The sequence below is a fragment of the Mobula birostris genome, chromosome 4, assembly GCF_030028105.1.
Source record: "Mobula birostris isolate sMobBir1 chromosome 4, sMobBir1.hap1, whole genome shotgun sequence".
Taxonomy (NCBI): Eukaryota; Metazoa; Chordata; class Chondrichthyes; order Myliobatiformes; family Myliobatidae; genus Mobula; species Mobula birostris.
This window is the reverse complement of record NC_092373.1, coordinates 16,150,487-16,171,662: the sequence shown is the minus strand read 5'-3', so window position 1 is coordinate 16,171,662 and position 21,176 is coordinate 16,150,487. Positions and strand designations below refer to the sequence as shown.

General features: G+C 44.8%; 1 protein-coding gene across 7 annotated transcripts in view; it reads left to right on the top strand.

Annotated features, from left to right (window-relative positions):
- LOC140196176 (muscleblind-like protein 1) overlaps positions 1 to 21,176 on the top strand; it is a 322,691-nt gene that overhangs the window by 61,204 nt on the left and 240,311 nt on the right. The window contains exon 1 of one of the 7 annotated variants that reach the window (XM_072254937.1): positions 2,991 to 3,325. The exons of the other annotated variants lie outside the window; for them this stretch is intronic. The gene's annotated coding sequence lies outside the window, so the exon portion shown is untranslated. Of the gene's footprint in view, positions 1 to 2,990; positions 3,326 to 21,176 lie in introns of those variants that run through there. 7 annotated transcript variants of the gene reach the window in all.

Sequence of the window (21,176 nt, the reverse complement as noted above, 5' to 3'; positions counted from 1 at the left end):
CAGTGATGGGACAAGTGAAACTGAGTGAAGTTATCCCCTCTGGTTCAAGAGCCTGATGCTGAGGAGTAATAACTGTTCCTGAACCAGGTGGTGTGAGTTCTGAGGCTCCTGTATGTTCTTCCTGATAGCAACAGTGAGAAAACAGCATATCCTGGGTGATGGGGCATTTCCTTCAGGGAAAAGTTTCAGGCTGAGACTCTTCATTAGAACAGAATAGAAGGAATGTGGAGGCTGTTGATTTGGAGGAAGAAGTTTGCCAGGATGCTGCCTGGATTAGGGGGCATGAGCTGTCAGGGGAGGTTCAGAGAAAGCAATGAAATTGTGAGAGGCGTAGATAAACAGCTGGTATCTTTTTTCATAGGGTTGAACTGGACATTTCAACCAGTTATTTCTATGCTTTCTGACTCTATGACTAGAGGACATACATTTAAGCTGAGAGGGGGAATGTGTAAAGGAAAAATGCAGCACAAGTTTTTTTTTATACAGGCAATGGTGGGTGTCTAGAATGGTGGTGGTGGAGGCAGACATGATAGAGGCATTTAAGAGGCCCTTAGACACATGGTTATATGGACCGGGCCACATGCAGGTAGAAAGGAATAGCTTAATCACTTCTGATTAGCTTCATTCATTCAGCACAACATTGTGGGAAGGAGGTCCTGTTTTATGTTCTATGTTCTAGTTTGCAGGTATAATAGTTAATTAGGAATTGTGTACTCTGCGTACTGTGTCCTGTCTACACTGTGTACTGTGTAACTGTGTCCATCATTGCAGAGTGGAAAGAGCACACCGCTGCCAGAAATATCAGCGTTGAGATGAAAATAGAACATAGAACAGAACAGGCCTTTCAGCCCACAATATTATGCCGACACTTTAACCTGCTCCAAGATCATTCTAACATTTCTGTCCTATATCGTCCTTCATTTTGCTTTCATCCATGTGCCTCTCCAAGGGTCTCTAAAATGTCCCTAATGTCTCTGTCTCTACCACCACCCTGGCAGTATATTCTGTTGTGTATTTAGTATTTCGATAATATTTGAGTAATTACGTAGATAAATTGTTTTATTAAGTATTTTGTTCATTTAAATAGTTAATTAAGGGGTTATATGTAAAAATACGTTAATTGCTTACTTCATCAGGCTACTATGTACTACATGTGCACCTCGCTTAAACTCAAAGTTATGCCCATATTTTCAGACTCCGTTTCCTTTGAATTAATTTAATGTTTACAAATCATAACATATTCCATGTACCCACCACTCCCTGTGTAAAAACCTCACTCCTGACACCATCCCTCAATACTTTCCTCCAAACACCTTAAAGTTACACCCCTTGTTGTTACCCACTTCCGCCCTGGGAAATGTTGCGTTGACGCCAGAATGTGGGGTGACACTTCTGGGCTGCCGACAGCACATGATTAGTTTGTGTTGGTTGGTAATGCCAACGATATATTTCACCCTCTGTTTCAATATACATGTTATTCTTAAAACTAATGTGACTGTGAATCCAAATCTGAAAAAAGTCTCTGGCTGTTCTCTCTATCCATGTCTCTTATCATCTTGTACATCTCCATCAAGTTACCTCTCATCCTTATTCCCTACAAAGAGAGGAGTTCTAGCTCACTCAACATATCCACGGAAGACATGTTCTCTAATCCCAGGCAGCGTCCTGATAAATGCCCTCTGCGCCCGCTCTAAAACTTTCACATCTTCCTGTAAAGCAACAACCACAAGTGAAAAATATTCCAAGTATTATAGGTATTATGTCCTCCCTCACTTAGATACAAAAAAAATGTGGTATCACTTCAAAATGTAAGGGAAAATAGGGTTATTTGCTGTGTGTGTGTGTGTGTGTGTGTGTGTGTGTGTGTGTGTGTGTGGTGGAATCTTATACACATAAGTCCATCTCTTCGAAGTGATGTCTCAAGGCTATGACAGGATCTTTGGAAGCTCAAACCCTTGAAGTTACTGGGGCAGGAGCTGGAGGAGAGGAGTGGAAAGTTCAAAGTAAATTTATTATCAAGGTACTACCCCGAGCTTCATTTTCTTGAAGAAGGGATAATTAAAATGTTCATTATTGAGTCAGGGCTGTGTTAAATGGATTTTTGTTTGGGAATCTCGGGCAGGAAAGTGGCTTTGATGCACCAGCGACCTTATTGAATGGTGGACAGGAATAAGGGGCCCTGGGCTTATTCCTGCTCCCCTTTCCTCTGTTTGCATTCCATTCACGTTCATGTGCAGGATGTAGAATTAGCAGCGTTAATTGAACCAACTTCCTCTGGCTGCTTGAATTCAGCAGAAAACAGTGCCATTGAGTCTTGGACATCGAAGAGTTAACCGTGTAACTTGGAAATATACGAGCGGCCTGAAATTTAAATGCAGCCTCCCAGACTTCTCCAGTTGCTGTGTGCCTGTACTGATGCCAAGCGAGAGCTCGGATAAAAATCCACTGCCTTCCCACTGCCCCCACCTCCCCTTGACCACCTCCCGTTTACAACTCATCTCCAGCAATCTGGTCCCACAACCTGACAACAGCTTGCTTGTATCTCACTTGTGGCAGTTCAGTTCAGAGGTTATTGTATGCTTTCCATATCAGATGGAAGCTACCAATAACAGCCCGTTGCAAGGGGGAGAGAGAGAGAGGAGGTTGATCATGGTCGGAGATAACTTCCTCTCCGCATTCTTCGCGTTTAATTTTTCTTCCCTCTCTCAGTGGATCCTCGACTTTTGCTTAAGATCACAGCCCATTCCTGGGCCTGTGTGTGTGTGTGTGTGTGTGTGTGTGTATGTGTGTCTGTGTGTGTCTGTGTATGTGTGTGTGTATGTGAGTGTGAGTGCATGTGTGAGTGGGTGGGTGTGTACAAATGTGAGCGTATGTATGTGTCTGAGAGAGAGAGAAAGGGAAGGAGAGATGGGAGAGAGGAGAAACAGGGAGACAGACAGACAGACAGACAGACGAGCCTGCTGCATTTAAAAATAGAGAGAGAGAGAGAGAAACGTCGAGAAGGTTCCCAAGTGTTTTCCTCTTCATGCTGGCAGACTAGGAGGTATAGCCCAGCACGCTTCCTGGTCGAGTTTTTGCAGTTCTGTTGAGGGAGGAGCATTGCAGGCAGTCAGAACCACACAAGCAGAGGGAGCAGCGCTCCAGCCACACCTCAGGAGGACTTGCTAGCCATCATGCTCCACTAACAAGGGAAAGAGGAGATAGACTGCAATTTTTGGTTTCTTAAGAAAGAGGGACGGGAAAAAAAATATCTGAAGATGAATCCCAGAATGCCTTGAGTGCTTGTTCCTCTATTCAAGTGAATCAGGGGAAACAGGAATATGAGGTAAGTTCTTGATTCCCTCTGTGTGTATGTGTGTGTATGTGTGTTGTATGTGGTGTGTCTGAGTGCATGCGTACGTATGTGTGAGAGTGTGTGGGGGGGTGGGGGTGCTGGTGTGAGGAGATCAGGAGAACATGGTTGATTTAGAACCCAGGTCAGACACGGAGAGGAAGTTAGAGCAAGCCCAGGCTGGTTTGTCAGATCAGGCAAGGGGAAGGAGGGAGGGAACTGGGGTTCGGAAAGGGTGTGGGGGGGGGGGACGTGTTTCTGTAGCACCGAGTGGGGTCTCAACGTGCCTCCCAAGCAAGGGAGCACATTTTTACTCCAAACCGTAGTAATGTAGGGCAGCCAGGATCAGTGAGGTGGTTGGGAGATAACTAGTGCACAGGAAGCTCCCATAAGCAGCATCGTGAAACTGAGCAGAGTATTTCTTCTTTTAAAGATGACAGTGCCGGTGGGGGTTTGCCTCCATTTACCCACTTGACCCCACACCCCCCGAGAGGGACGCATGTGGGGAGGGGATGACTTTTTGATGTCTACCTTAGAGGGTTCCTCGGCTTCACGCGGGATCCGAACAGTGGCGTCTCAAGGCACTTCCACCTTGCCGCCCTTCCCCCCACGCCCCAACCTCGTGTCAGATCAAGGGAGCCCGCCATGAGTCCCAGTTAGGGCAGGCGGGACAGCAGACGGGTTGCCGGGGGGCGAGATCAGATTTCGGAGGAGGGTTGACAGTGGCATGGGGGGTGGGTAGTGGTGGCAGGGGATAGAGTGAGGGTGCCAGGCGGGGTGGGAGCGCAGATCTGCGTTCTGGGTCACTGCGGTGTGTGGTTCCATATCGAACGCCATCTCTGGGTGGGAGGGAGGGTCAGAAGGTGGGAGGTGCAGACATTTTCTTGCCTCAGAGTAGTTCCGTCCTGCCGGCGCTCTGCAGCACGCCATAACTCGACAACGCTCCTCTATTACAAAAGACAAGCAAAACAGGTGGGCAAAAAATAACAACCCCCACACTCCTCCCCCACCACCTCCTACCAGCCTCCCCCCCCCCGCCCCAGTCTTGACTGGCCTCAGCTGAGGTAAATGAATGGCAATGTGGTGCCAGTGCTGTGCCAGGTAGCCGAGTGTTGCTCCCTCACAGAGGTTGGGTTGAGGGGAGCAAGACGGGGTGCATGAGGTATTTGATTTAATATGCGCGACCCGATGGCAGAATACATCGCATGTGGAGCCAGTTGTGTGCACCGAGAGGTTAACTCTCTGCCTTCCACCTCCAAGTGATGTGTGACATGTTTTGCTGTTCTTCCTTATATGGCCAGTGCTGTATTTCAATGCTGTGGCGATATTGCCAAGTTTACAGAGGGGAAGACGTCCTCTCGGAGGAAGGTGTGGGGAGGGGGAGCTGGTGGGAGGGAAGGTGTTTACTCTCTCTCTTCCTTCTGTCCTCTCTTTCTTTCTCACTCATTCTCTCTTCCTCGCTCCCTCTTTCTTGCTTATTCTGTCAGTCTCTCTCTTCTTTTCTCTCTCTCTCTTTCGCTCATTCTCTTTCCTGCTCAGTCTCTCGCTCATTCTCTCGCAGTCTTTCTCTCAAGCACATTCTCCACTATTTGCAGTGCGTCATTCTGTACCGGCTAGAACAGAAAGTGTTATATTTTTCTGTCACAGGCCTCTCTAGTGCCTCCTACTTTATTTGATGGTTCTTTCACGAGTACAGCCACTGTATAATTCAAGAGTCACGGCCATAACACGCGTTTAAAAGAGAGTTTGTTTTTCCATGTGTATGCTTGATTTCTTTTGCCTTTTCGTAAAGTGGGGAGGTTTGCCAAGGTGAGGACAGTGGGACTGGAAATTATGCCGTGAGCTAACATATGGGGCGGCTGACGCTGCTGCTCAGATTCTAGGCCTGCCCAGTCAATCCTCCTTAGGGCCTTGCCCCAGTTCACTGCTAATCTTCTGAACGCCGAGGACCGGGCCGCAAAGGACCAGCGGTGGGGTTGAGGAGGGTGGGGATGAAGACAAGGAGAGTGGGGTGTTTAGGATGAGGCTTGTGGTTTCTGGTCCCCACTGGCAACCATTTCAGGCGTGGAAACGAACTTGAAAGGGGGTTGGCGGGAAATGAAAAAAATGAAAGGCCCTAACAATATTGAGACAGGGTAGGGTGGGGTGGGGACGGGGGGGGGCGGGGGAGATGGGGGGGGCGGTGTGAGGCAGGAGGAGGTGCTTAAAATAAGCCAGATGTTTGAACCTTTTCCAATGGCTTTGATTCAGCACTGCAAGGCAGAGAGATGTGGAAAAGTGTGACTGAAACATAGTGAAGAAGGGGCTGTAAGGTTGTAAGACTCTGGATGACTGGCCTTCGGTCCTTGCCTCGCGAGTAACCGCACCCTACCGTTATGGATGCTCGCTCTGATTTATCAAGCCCCCCCACCCTGTTCAATGTTACCCGAACCGTATTCGCTACGCGAGAGTAGGCCCAACCCATGTGCTGGCACATCTTTCACCCTCTTTTGAAAGAAAAGAAATAATCAGGGCCTCGTTTGGGTTAGAGTCGGCACGCTCCTGCTTCCTGAGCAGTCAATTAACTGTGAGAGTTCCTTCATCCCTCTTCAAACCAGAAATAATAATAAAATCCACCTCAAAACAAATCAAGCATCTGGGGCTTTGCAAAGAAATATTTGGGCCTGTTAATAAAGAGATGAAGCATGGCCTGGAAAAATGAATCCTATATATATGTATATCAAAATAGGCAAGCTGATTTCACTAGAAATTTCATACCAGGAATTATCAACCTTGGATTAGAGAAGCCAATCTCACACTGTTACCAGCCAATACATAGCAACAAGTTGCAGCAGTACAGACGATTATATTTATACTCCTTAATTCTGATCAGGCTTTTGACAACATCAACATCAAATTATTTCTGAATCGTGTCTGGTTCAAAACCTTCCAAGACTTGTCTGGTGTGTGGGATAGATTGCGTTTTGCTTAAGGCAGGGGGCTGATGTGAGATCTCAGAGCGATGGTTTTGACTGTGGAATCATAAAACTTACCATACACCTGTATTTTGTCAGTGGTACAAATTGTGGTTAATTTCAGCCAAGTGTGAGTTGAGCGAATTTTGGTTGTGTTGCTGGGTAATGCTGTGTGTGTCTCCAGGCATCCTGTCAATGATAAGATGGATCAGACCGTTTGTTAACAGCCTTGCAGTCTCTTTCATTTGTCTGTACCACTGCTTGTTCCGAGATCTCTTCCTGTACCACACCTGGTTCAGGTGACCCTACAGGTGGGATGTTGTTCCCAGTGAGATCGGCAGACCGTCAGTGACTGGCCAGTCTCCTCTCTTCCCTGTTTAAATGATATAACAGAGAAATACAGCATCTAACTGGACTATACTTCTTCCCATGTACACGTAGACAGACAGACAGACACACACACACGCACGCACACACACGCGCGCGCGCACACAAAGAGCAGCCGGTAGGCACATGCCTGTCCTGCTAAAGTCACCATTAGATGTGATTAGTCATCGCCTCAGATCTGTTGTGTACTGTACGTGGCTGTGGGTTCAAATCTCACACTGGGATCTGATGATGGTCTGGTAATCCAGAGGCTTCGTTGAATGATTCACGGCTGCACAATCATACCCCGCTGTGACATCTGGGCGATTATGTTGTTTTATTCATTAAGTATATTTGGCATCAAAAACAAGGGTCAGTAGTGATGCCTGCAATTGGCAGAGTGATATTAAAAAACGTCTCTTTGCCTTCCATATGGATGTAGTCAGCTGTCGTTACCCAATATGACCCATAAGTAACTCCAGACCTTCAGAAATATGGATGCTCTAAATGGACCTGACCCCTCAAGCTGAGAGTTTGAATTGAAAATGGTTGACACTCTACAAGTGCCTTCACCAGCTGGAAATCATTGGTTCAAGAAGGTGTCATCACCACCTTCTAAAGGGCAGTGGAATGGAATGGCGAAGCACTCGATGGGCTGAATGGCCTAATTCTACTCCAGTGTCTTATGATCTTATGACAGTGAAGGGCAAGACAACAACTACTGGCCTTGCCCTGACACTTAAATGAAAGGACTTAGTCCAGGCCTCATAGAGTCACACAGATCAAATTTTTAATGTAACATACATCTTTATCAGAATCAGAACAACACTTTACAGCACCAGTATCCTGGGTTAATTCACACTGCTTCCTGTTAGGAGCTTGTACGTTCTCCCCATGAACACATGGGTTTTCTCTGGGTGCTCCGGTTTCCTTCCACAGTCCAATGACGTACCGGTTGGTAGGTTAACTGGTCATTGTAAATCGCCCTGTGATCAGGCAAGGGATAAGTCAGGGTTGCTAGGCAGCATGACTCAAAGGCCCAGAAGGCCTACTTCATTCTGTATTTCAATAAATAAATAAATATCAAGTATAGAGTATAGGAGCAGGGATGTGATGTTGAGGCTCTATAAGGCGCTGGTAAGACCTCACTTGGAGTACTGTGTGCAGTTTTGGGCTCCTTATTTAAGAAAGGTTGTGCTGATGTTGGAGAGGGTTCAGAGAAGATTCACTAGGATAATTCCGGGAATGAGAGGGTTAACATATGAGGAACATTTGACCGCTCTTGGACTGTACTCTGTGGAGTTTAGAAGAATGATGAGGGACCTCATAGAAACATTTTGAATGTTGAAAGGCATGGGCAGAGTGGTTGTGGCAAAGTTGTTTCCCATGGTGGGGGAGTCTAATACAAGAGGACATGACTGAAGGATTGAAGGGCGCCCATTCAGAACAGAGATGCAAAGAAGTTTTTTTAGCCAGAGGTTGGTGAATCTATGGAATTTGTTGCCACGGGCAGCAGTGGAGGCCAAGTCATTGGGTGTATTTAAGGCAGAGATTGTTAAGTATCTGAGTAGCCAGAGCATCAAAGGTTGTGGTGAGAAGGCAGGGGAGTGGGACTAAATGGGAGAATGGATCAGCTCATGATAAAATGGCGGAGCAGACTCAATAGGCCGAATAGCCAACTTCTGCTCTTTTGTCTTATGGTCTAATGGTAATGGAAATGGATTGCTCCCAATATGGGGATATCACAAACTTGGGGACATAGAATTAAGATAATAAGATCTCTTTTTTGAAACACGTCAGGAGGTTGAGGTGGATGATGCACCATGAGGGGAAGTAGTGGAGTTGGATTCACTTCAAAGTAAGATTTAAAATTTAAAACTAAGTTTATTATTAAAGTTTTTATGAGGCCCTCCATTGGTCGGAGTTGACCATGTCTGTTGCTTCCCGGGTGTCTACATGATACACAAGCCGAGGCAGTACGATATGGAGAGCAAGCTACTGCCTGTGCACCAGGCTTGCTCTCTCCATGCACCTGATGAATCTAAAGGAATGACAGAGACTGATACAGTTTGGCAGCAGCAGCACTGCAGGAGTTGCCAGTCAGCGTTGAACCCAACGTAGGACTGCCTTAAGCACTCGAATTCTGGACTCTTCCTCAGTGTTTACTCCGGAAGCCCTTCCCATGAGTTCTGTAACGCAAGGCAGCAGAGGTTTCAGATCAGAGTTTTCCTTCTCCTAGATGAGCTGCCAACCTTTTCCCCTTCTCCTGACCATAGAAATGATTCTACTGGGCTTAGAAGCTAAGTCACACGTGAAGGCCAGGAGCTGGACTTGGTTGTCAGAGGCTATTTGAGGCACACACCATTGGAAGTACTTAATAGGCAGTTGGAGCTTGTCCCCATTACCACCCACAACTATAACAACCTTAAGGAGCGTAAGGACATATACGTCACCATATACTGCCATGAGTTTCCTTTTCTTGCAGGCATTCACAGTAAATACAAATAAACACAATACAATTTATGAAAATCTACGCACAGACTAACAACCAATGTGCAAAAGACAACAAATTGTGCAAATTCAAAGAAAAAGGAAAAAAGTAAAATAATAATTCATAAATAAATAATACTGAGAATAAACAACAACTTGTAGAATCCTTGAAAGTGAGTCCACAGGGAGTAGAATCAGTTCAGTGTTCAGCTTACCCACACAAAATGCTGGAGGCACTCAGCAGGCCAGGCAGCATCTATGGAAAAGAGTACAGTCCACGTTTCAGACTGAGACCCTTCAGCAGGTCTGGAGAGGAAAAGATGAGGAGTAGATCAGAATCAGATATCAGGTTTATTATCACCGGCATGTGATGTGAAATGTGTTAACTTAGCAGCAGCAGTTCAATGCAATTCATAATCTAGCCGAGAGAAAAAAATAATAAATAAATTAAAACAATAGTAAATAAACAAGTAAATGAAATATGTATATTGAATTAATTAAAATAAAATGTGCAAAAACAGAAATACTGTGTATTAATAAAAAAATGAGGTAGTGTCGGAGGGTTCAATGTCCATTTAAGAGTCCGATGGTGGAGGGGAAGAAGCTGTTCCTGAATCACTGTGTGTGTGCCTTCAGGCTTCTGTATCTCCTACCTGATGGTAACAGTGAGAAAAGGGCATGCCCTGGGTGCTGGAGGTCCTTGATAATGGACGCTGCCTTTCTGAGACACCACTCCCTAAAGATGTCCTGGATATTTTGTAGGCTAGTACCCAAGATGGAGCTGACTAGGTTTGCAACCTTCTGCAGCTTCTTTCGGTCCTGTGCAGTAGCCCCTCCATATCAGACAGTGATGCAGTCTGTCAGAATGCTCTCCATGGTACAGCTATAGAAGTTTTTGAGTGTATTTGTTGACATGCCAAATCGCTTCAAACTCCTAATAAAGTATAGCCACTATCTTGCCTTCTTCATGACTACATCAATATGTTGGGACCAGGATAGATCCTCAGAGATCTTGACACCCAGGAACTTGAAGCTGCTCACTCTCTCCACATCCGATCCCTCTATGAGGATTGGTATGTGCTCCTTCGTCTTACCCTTCCTGAAGTCCACAATCAGCTCTTTCGTCTTACTGACGTTGAGTGCCAGGTTGTTGCTGTGGCACCATTCCACTAGTTGGCATATTTCACTTCTGTATGCCCGTCACCACCTGAGATTCTACCAACAATGGTTGTATCGTCAGCAAATTTGTAGATGGTGTTTGAGCTATGCCTAGCCACACAGTCATGTGTATACAGAGAGTAGAGCACTGGGCTAAGCACACACCCCTGAGGCGCACCAGTGTTGATCGTCAGCGAGGATTTGAAAGGTGGAGGTGGGGAGGGAGAAACACAAGGTGACAGGTGAAACCGGGAGGGGGAAGGGTGAAGTGAAGAGCTCGGAAGTTGATTGGTGAAAGAGATACAGGAATGAAGTAAGGGGAGTCTGATAGGTGGGGATGGAAGGCCATGGAAGAAAAAAAGGGAAGAGGGGAACTAGAGGGGGTGATGGTCAGGCAAGGAGATAAGGTGAGAGAAGGAAAAGGGGATGGGAATAGTGAAGGAGTGGGGGGTGGGGAGCCATAACCAGAAGTTCCAGAAATCAATGTTCATTCCATCAGGTTGGAGTCTACCCAGACGGAACATAAGGTGTTGTTCCTCCAACCTGAGTGTGGCTTCATCTTTACAGTAGAGGAGGTCATGGATAGACATAAGGAATGGGAAGTGGAATTAAGATGGTGGCCACTGGGAGATCCTGCTTCTCCTGGCAGATGGAGCGCACCGAGGACTTCAAGGCAAAGAACTGGTCAGGATTGTGAAGAGTGTGTCGAAGCCTCGGAGATGGGACTAGGCAGCGTAATAGTTCAGCATGGACTGTGGTTCAAAGGGCCTGTTTCTGTCCTGTAGGCCTCTAAGACTCTGTGACTCTCTTATGAGTGGATCAAATCTGGACTACAATCATATTGGGCCAGTACAGACTCAGCAGGCTGAATGGCCTCATTCCATGCTGTAACCTTTCTGTTTCTGATCTATTCTGCAAACCCAAGTGCAGAGTGGTCAATGGAAGGGCTACTGGGGGAGGCAAGTGGCACTGCTCTATTTCTGGAACAGAATGGTGAGGAGAGGTAGAGGGATGTGAAAGAGACTATTGGCATTAAAACAGGGACCAGAATGAACCACATCCCTGTTTAACAGCAGCACAACTGCTTTCTCTTTTGACTCACTGCATCGTGGAAGGGTAAAGTGAACAGCAGGTAAAGTGGATGGCCTGCTCTTTACACTGAGCCTTATTGACACGAATTGCACACGAGCGTGAAGAAGGGGGTTTCCAGAGATGGAGAGGTGGTGTCTACTTGTGTGCCAGTGGTCATCCATACAAGTCAGTCACTATTGAATTCAGCAACAAATTCAGGAGGAACTCTTTATCCTGAGAGTGAAACTCGTTTGCGCTGTGAAGTGACGAGGACTTCTTGGCTTGAAACATTAACTGCTTCTATCTGTGCAGATGTTACTCGACCTGCTGCACACTTTGAGCATTTTTTAATTTTATTTCACTCCCACGGGGATGAACTGAGGTGAACAACGTGGCAACAGTTAAGGGACAATGAGATCAGTGCTTGAGGGAGAAAGGACCAGAGGAAATTAGCAGAAGGATGGGCCAATGCAGGGTCAGTATAAATAAATCACTGAGACGTGGATGCACTGGATACTGTCCTATTCCCGGTCTGTACATCCATGTCAGCTTTACAATGTAGAGCTCCAGACATACCGCAACATAATCATCAGATGATTGATTAGCTGATCTATTTTTGTTAAACACAAGGAGACAAATATCAGTGAGGAAATTGGAAAGGACTTCATTCATCTTGTTATTATGGCCGAGGTATCAGCTTTAACAGCAGAACAGTCGAGTTATAGTACAGAGGGAACTAGGAATCCAAGTAGGTCTTTTTCACCACCCTCTGTACCTGTGACACACAGTAGATGGGTGGTGAAGAACTGGCACAATGCCCTTTATCATTCAGGGCACCGACAATAGAACTTGATTCACACTCACTGGCCACTTTACTAGGTACACCTGTACACCTGCTCGTTAACACAAATATCTAAATCAGCCAATCACATGGAAGCAACTCAATTCATGAAAGCCCTTAGACACAGTCACAAGGTTCAGACCAAACAATAGAATGGGGAAGAAATGTGATCTCAGTGACTTTGATCGTGGAATGATTGTTGGTGCCAGATGGGGTGGTTTGAGTATCTCAAAAACTGCTGATCTCCTGGGATTTCCATGCACAATAGTTTCTAGCATTTACGGAGAATGGTGCAAAAAGGCCACAAAAAAATCCATTCAGTGGCTGTTCTGTAGCTGGAAATACCTTGTTAATGAGAGAAGTCAGAGGAGGATGGCCAGACTGGTTCAAGCTGACAGGAAGGCAAAGGTAACTCAAGCGTGTGCTACACCTGTGATGTGCAAGAGAGCATCTCTGAATGCACAGCGTGTCAAACCTAGAAGTGGATGGGCTTCTGCAGCAGAAGACCATATACATGCACACAGTGGCCATCTTATTAGGAGCAGGAGGTTCCAGGCTAAAATCAGGGGGAAAAAATATTCATACTGAGAGAGTCAGAAAGCTGAAACTCTCCTTCAGACAGCTCCCCAGAAAAAAAACCTGAGATGGAAAGTTTCAATGATGTGCTGTGGAGATGAAATTCAGACCTAACTCAAGGTAAAGGGTTAGGATAGGCTCTCCCTGCTGCGGGCGTTGCGACGAAATGACTATATTTGTGCAAGTGAGCATGATTGACAGTCATCTCATGTTTAATGGTGTAACCACAGGACGCCAGTTCCTGAGCTCGCTACAAAGAGGCCATTCTATTAGGCTGCTTTTGACAGAGGCAGAAGGGAAAGGCAGCAAGGACATAGCCACATTTATACTGCACTTGTCACCACACTGAGTGTAATAAATCCTCCTTTACCAGTGAGGCTTGAACACTGGGAATAAGGCATTATTGAAATCACTGCAAGGATTCATCCAGATCTCGGAGGCCCCCCAGTTTTACAGCAAGAGCAACAAATGTAGTGACACCTACAGCTGGAGGCTTGTTTTCATTGTTTAATGAAAGGAAGTACTAATAGAGTAAAAAACACAGTAATTAAGGGGTGTTATTTATACTTCATCTTTGTTCAAATGAATGAAGATTACAAGCTTCAAATACACGAGAAGGCCATATGTAATCACCTGCTGAACCAGAGCTTGTTGAAATAGTGAGAACGCGTTCAACTTTAGCAGGAAGTTAAGGGAAGTTCCCTCTAATGGGAGGGAAGGGCTTAGATTGATCTTGCAGTATGTTAAAAGGTCGTAGTCAAAAGTCAAAGTAAATTTATTATTGAAGTACGTATATGTCACCTTAAGATTAATTTACTTGCAGGCATTTACAGGGAAATAAAGAAACACAACAGAATTTATGAAACACACACAATGTGCTGGAGGAGCTGAGGTCAGGCAGCATCTATGGATGGGGACAAACAGTCAACGTTTTGGGCCGAGGACACTGATGAGGGGTCTCGACCCAAAACGTTGAATGTTTATTCCCATGCACAGTCGCTCCCTAACCTACTCAGCTATTCCAGCACATTGTGTATATCGCTCTAGACTTCCAGCATCGGTTGTGTCTAGAATTTATGAAAAACTATACATAAACAAAGATTGACAAACAACTAATGTACCAAAGAAGACAACTTGTGCAAACAAAAAAAATACTGAGAGCATAAGTTGTAGAGTCCTTGAAAGTGAGTCTGTAGGTTGCGGAATAAGTTCATTGTTGAGATGAGTGAAGTTATTCATGCTGATCCAGGAGATTGATGGTTGTTCCCAAATCTGGTGGTGTGGGACCCAAGACTCCTGTACCACTTGCCCAGTAATAGTAGTGAGAAGAGAGCATGGTGTGGTCCTCGATGATGGATGCTCCCTTGTAAATGTGCTCAGTGACGGGGAGGGCTTTGCCAGTGATGGCCTGGCCTGGCCCAGCATCTGTTACTCCCTGTGGATTTTCCATTGCTGGGCATTGGCGTTTCCATACCAGGCCATGATGCAACCAGTTGGGTCAGCACAACATTGTGGACTGAAGGGCCTGTACTGTGCTGAGTGTTCTATGTTTTTGGATACTGAGGAGAGGAGCTTATATAACACTCTGAGGGGCCTGCCTAAGGTGAAAGTGCATAATGCTTCTCCTGGTGAATCAAAAACTAGAGGGCATAGATTTAAAGGAGAAATATTTAAAAGGCACCCGAGGAGCATTTTTTTTCCCACACAGTGGATGGTGTGTATATGGAATGAGCTGTCAAAGGAGGCTGCCGAGACTGGTGCAGCAGCGTCATTTACACACAAACAAGTACATTGACAGGAATGGTGTAACGCAGAGGTTCCCAACCGTTTTTATGCCACGGATCAAAACCACTAAGCAAGTCGACCATGGAGCCCAGGTTGGGAACACTGGTGTAGACGGATGTAGGCCAAATGTGAGTAAGTGGGACTGGCTTAGATGGGCATCTTGATTGGCAAGGATATGCTGGGCCAAAGAGGCTGTTCCCACACTGTATTGTTTGATGATTCTCAGACATTGTCAACTGTACGTTTACCGCCTGGTCAGTCGCTCTGGCATCATGTTGATAGTTCATAGTCAGGGCGTCAAAGTCGACAGGGAGAAGGCAGGAGAGTGGGGCTGAGGGAGATAATAAATCAGCCATAATGGAATGGTAGAACAGACTTGATGGGCCAAATGACCTAATTCTGCTTCCATATCTTATGCTCTTACGGTCTCTCTTGGAGATTTGTGTTAAGCAAAATACTCGTGTGTGATTCTACCTCCAGTCCAACTCCATCTCCCTCTCTTGTTACCATCCTTTCTCCTATGCCTTTTGAATCAGTAAATAGATTTGTTATTGTTACATGTACTGAGGCACAGTGGAAAACTTTGCTTTATCTGCTATCCATACATTTCATTACAGCAGAGCATCCAGCTAGTACAAGGGAAAGCAATAACAGAATGTAAAATAAAATGTGCGACGTGCAGAGAGAGTGCAGTGCAGGTACACGATAAGGTGAAAGGCCATAGCGAGGTAGAGTGTGAAGTTCGGAGTCTAAAGAGCAAGAATCGTGTTCAACTTTGATGAAAAGTTCCCTCTAACAGGAGGGAAGCAGTGGATTGATCTTGGCGTAGGTTAAAAGTTTGGCAAAATATCACAGGTCAAAGGATATCCATCTTATCGTTCTAGGGGACGTTCAGTAATCTTCAAGCAGTGGGATAGAAGCTATCCTTGAGTCTGAAGTTAGTGACTCAGTGGGTAAGACCTGTGCCTATTCAATTGAATGGTCATACTTTATGGAGCTCAAAGCTGATGCTCCAGTCTATCTTCCAAAGGAGTAGTAAACTAAAAACCCCAAGCAGCTTTTTCAAGAGCCTGTGAAAGATCCTTGGGCCATTGATTCAATGAAGAAAGTTTCCCTTGCTAATTTTAACCCTGCTGAATTTCCATTAGTGACTGCACTTCAAACACTGGCTGTGAACTTCTTCAATGTAGCACGGAGGTTGCTATAAAAATGCAGCATTTTATTACTATTAGACCATAAGACTTTGGATTGGAATTAGACCATCTGGCCCATCAAATCTACTCCACCATTATCCCCTCAGCCCCATTCTTCTGCCTTCTTCCCATAACCTTTGATGCCCTAACTAATCAAGAACTCACCAGCCTTAGCTTTAAGTCTACCCAATGATTTGGCCTCCACAGCTAGCTGTGGCAATAAATTCCATAAATTCACCACCTTCTCAATATTGTTGATATACATGATGGTAACAATTATTCTTCTGTTTATATGATACATTGATAACAGTTAAAAAACAACCCGAGATATTTCTAATCGTAAATCAAGGATCACTGAAGTAACTTAATATCATTAAGTACATAAAAATTTCCTACCAAGGAGGTTTACTTATTTTACTGTCCATTACACTGCTGGTGTTCAGGACAGTGATGAAGGTCCCCCATCTCTGGTGGTGTTCAGGGCTTCCTTCATCATGTCAGTATCTTCCTCTCTGTTTCACTACTGTCAGTCATGCAAGTCCTGGCTGGAGACTCAATAATATGGTCACACTCAGACGTAGAAGGATTCTTCATTCCTGTTTCCATAGCAATTTTGTTTGACCAGTCACGGTTGTTAGCCCAGAACTGAACCTATGAACCTGGGGGACCGGTGGACCACTCTTAGTCTGTCCTCTACCTTTGACCTGTTTGGCATGCATGGGTGAGCCTACCAAGAGCTGAATCATAAAGCCTTGACTCCAGCCAGCATAGCTGCCTGGGTCATTAAGACACGCAGGCCTGCAAACTACGACTGACAAGGTTGTGGTCCCCTTGGAAGCTACCAGAGAGAGCCAGACTAATAACACGGTGTGAAGAGCTCTGTGGTGAACTAGTTATTTTCAGTTACACTGAGTCCTAACCTTGGGAATAGGAAACCAGAGGCTTTATTTGAATTATCAACAAATATCAGTCTAGGTGATTTCCAGATTACCACATTGTATTAGCGTTTTGTTAATATAAAGGGGGAACTAGATCTGCACTGCTCAATGTACTTGCTTATCTTATGCAAAGTACTGATGAGGGAGTTTTCAATATAATGAATTCATAGTTCAGTAGTTTCTCCTCCTTGCTTGGTTTAGTGCAACTCATCCAGAGAGATGTGAGGATATATTTCCATAAATCCAAATGCTGCAGCCTTACCTTATGCTGATCCTGTGCATTGACTCTAAATCGGTCAGTTTTAAGCTTCTCATATTCTATTTTCGGATCTATCCCATGACTTCATACTTGAGCCAACCTCATGACACTGCAAGTTTTTGGAATGCTGTGGTCCTCTGTACATCCTCGTTTTTTTATTTACTTACCAGTGGTGGTTGCATTTGTTGCTGCCTTGGAATTTAGTTTCAGAGTTCTCACCCTAAACCTTCTGGTTTTTTCTGTCTCTCTCTCTCTCTCTCTCTCTCTCTTTCCTTTTCTCAAACAAGGTCCTGGAAACCAATATTTTCAATCAAGCTGCAGGTCACTTGTCTTAGGAGGCTTTCATTGGTGGCTTGATGGCACGTCTGGTAGAGCCGTTTCCTTACAGCTCCAGAGACCTGACCTCAAATGCTCTCTGAGCGGAGTTTGCACGTTCTCCTTGCAACATGGATTTCCTCCGGGGACTCCATTTCCTCAGACATCCCAAAGACCTATTACTTAATGATTTACTTGACTCATGTAAGTTGTTCACAGATCAGATATTAGATTTACTCATTAGCCACTTGTAAATTGAAACCTACAGTGAAACGCATCTGGCATTTTTACTTGCCACGAGGATAATATGCCTTTTGTGTTTCTTTGATACATCATGTGCTCATGAAGGTTTAACAAAGTGACTCTTCTCCAACCCACTGAGCTGCAGGCTGGGATGTTGTCATTCATGTAACTCAGACAGAGCTGCTGGGGTCCAGAAATGGCCCGTTGTGAGGCTGGACGGCTGTCCATGTGCATGGATGGGTGAGAGGAGGGACCGGGCCTGTTTTGCCATTGATGTTTGTTGCTCTGTTTTGTAGCGTTTGTATTATTATGCCAAGCATTGTAGGCATGAAACATTGGCGCCAGAAAGTGGGGCAACACTTGTAGATTACCCCCAGCACAACCTTTGGTTTTGTTGGTTGCTGACGAAAAAGATGCATTTCAGGGCGCATGTGACAAATAAAATTAATCTGAGTCAGAATTAATTTCACATGGCTCTGTTATTCAAAAGTCTCCCAGGGAAATATCCAGCGATAAGCGATTTTGCAAATGTGGCTGCCGCAGTTTACATTAGTGCTTCTGAACTTCTTTCTAGGATAGTGCCTTATCACAAAAATGAAACAAAGGTTTTGGAAGCAGAGGTGTCCGCAAAAGAAAGGATGTCGAGGCTTCGGAAAGGATGCCGAAGGGGATTACCAGGGTGCTTGTCGCCTGGATTAGAGAGCATGTGCTATACTGAGAGGCTGGACAAATGGGTTGTTTTCTTTGGAACAGCGGAGGCTGAGGGGAAATCTGACAGAAATTTATAAGATTATGAGAGACATAGATAGAGGGAACAGATGGTATCCTTATCCCAGGGTTAAAATATCTAATACCAGAGGGCATGGCGTTTGAAACCCAGAGGGGATAACTTCACTCACCACAAAACTGAACTGTTCCCACAACCTATGGACCTCATTCAATGATTCTTCACCTCATGTTCTTGATATTTATTGCTTATTTATTTATTTATTATTAACATTTTATTTGATTTTATCTTTGTATTTTCACAGTTTGTTGTCTTTTGCACATTGATTGTTTGTCCATCATTGTGTATGGTTTTTCATTGATTCTTTTGTGTTTCTTTGTACTTATTGTGAATGCCTGCAAGAAAATGAATCTCAGGGTTGTATATGGTGACATATATATACTTCAGAAATAAATTTACTTTGAACTTCAAGGTGAGAGGAGTAATTTTAAAGGGGAAGTGAGGGGCAAGGTTTTTTTTACACAGAGAGTGATGGGTGACTGGAATGTGCTACCCAGAGTAGTGGTAGAGGCAGATATATTAGGGATTTTTAAGAGATGTTTAGGTAGGCACATGAATGTGAGGGAAATGGAGATATATGGACATTGTGGAGGCAGAAGAGATTAGTCTAGTTGGCTATCTGATTGCTCATTTAATTGGTTCAGCACAACATTGTGGGCTGAAGGGCCTGTTCTGTGCTGTATTGTTCCATGTTCAATACTCAGTGGCCACTTTATTGGGTACACTTATATATCTGCCTGTTAAGGCAAATATCTAATCAGGCAATCATGTGCAGAAACTCAATGTGTAAAAGCATGCAGATATGCTCAAGAAGTTCAGTTGTTCAGACCAAACATCAGAATGGAGAAGAAATGACAAAGTGACTTTGACGTGGAATGATGCCAGACGGAATGTTTTGAGTATCTCAGAATCCACTGGTCCTCTCAGAGATTCACAGAAAGCAGTCTCTGAAATTTACAGAGAATGGTGTGAAAATCTAAAAATCATCCAGTGAGTGGCAGTTCTGTGGGCGTTAATGAGAGAGGTCAGAGGAGAACAGCCAGGCTGGTTCAAGCTCATATAACCATGCGTTACATCAGTGGAGAGCAGCATCTCTGAATGTGCAACACATCAATACTTGAAGTGGATGGGCAGGAGGAGGCCATGAACACACACTCAGTGCCCACTTTATCAGACATGTTCCATGTAAATCACGGAGTGGAAAAGAGAGTTGGCAAAAGTCTAACCTTGATCAAATTTCCCTGGTAAACACGGTTGTGAAGTAGTGCATTGGCAGATGGGAGCCGTGAGGTTAAATATGGACCCACTCCAGTGCTATTGGCTCATGCCATTTCTCTCTCTAATCAGGTGGGGGGTGATGCTGAAGCGTCCCTAAGGAGAAATTTCCAAGGAAATGTATTTGGTGAGGATTTACTGTGCGTCAAACCTTCATCATCAAGTGCAATTGATAATTTGGTTACATTTTTCCAGAACAAACTGTGACTCATTTATTGACAGTCTGAAAGGGCGTTGGATAATCATTAGTGGCGTTGGTTCAAGTAGCAAGCAGTGATTGTAATTTGTTTGCTGCAGACAGAAAACAGTGTCGTACTCCTTGGAAGCATTCGCCTTTCACTCCGGCTTGACGTAAATTGTCATTGGAGGCAGTTTTCCCTCACGGATAACAGACAACAAAAACCTAGCTATGTTGCCCTAGACAGAACAACACAAGGAGTATTTCCTGTGGAATTAAGCCGGGTGTCGGAGGGAAGATACAGGAAGTGAGAGAGAGCACATCAAATATTTTATTGTTTATTTAGAGATACAGCATGGTAACAGGCCCTTCTGACACAACGAGTCCGCAGGGCCTAATCACACCCATGTGACCAACTAACCTACTAACTCGTAGGCCTTTGGAAACTGGAGTACCTGGAGAAATCCCACACAGTCACCGGGAGACACACACAAACTCCTTACTGACAGAGAAGGAATTGAACCCAAGTCATAGACACTATAGGAGTGTTACACTAACTGCTACACAACCACACCACCCCACTAACTTGAGACTTACCCTAACCTTCTCTAGCCCTACAGTCAGAATCAGAGTCAGGTTTAATATTACTGGCATATATTGTGAAATCTGTTGTTCTTTGACAACAGTAAGTTGCAATAGATAATAATAAAAAATTATAATCACAATAAGCAAGAGATTCACAGCCTTTCTTTTTTATGCCATGGAGCCTTATCATTAACTGAAAGGTTTGTGGACAATATATGAATTAATTCAGCAAAAAAAAGGTGTCCAGTTAGAAATTTGATGGTGGTGGGGAAGAAGCTGTTCCTAAAGCTTTGAGTGGATGTCTTCAGGCTCCTGTAGCTCCTTGATAGTAGCGCTGAGAAGAGCACACATATCCTGGGTGCTGGGGTCCTCAATGATGGATACCACCTTCTTGAGGCTTCATACTGTGAGGTCACACCACTCCTCCAACTCAAGCCACTTACACAACCTTTACTTCCTTTGACACTATCCTCTCTGGTTTTGTTCAGGCAGTGGCAGAATTGAACCCAGGTCACTGGCGCAGTCGTAGCGTTCGGCCAACGGCTGCGCCACCCTGCAGCCCAAATATAAAGTGGAAATATCAGCTATAAGGCTCAGGAGGAGGATTCTAGATGCGCTGACTCTGTGAAGGAATGAATTTGGACAAACAAATTGCAGGCTGCTCAGTAGGACCATTCGGAAACTCTCCTCACTTTCACACCATGCCTTACGGTCTCCCACAGTCAATGAAGCACTTGTTAAGTATAGTCATTGGAGTAATGAAGGAAATGAGGCAATGTTTTCACATGCCAGCTCCTTCACACGCAATGAGATAATCAGCTTCTTTTAACC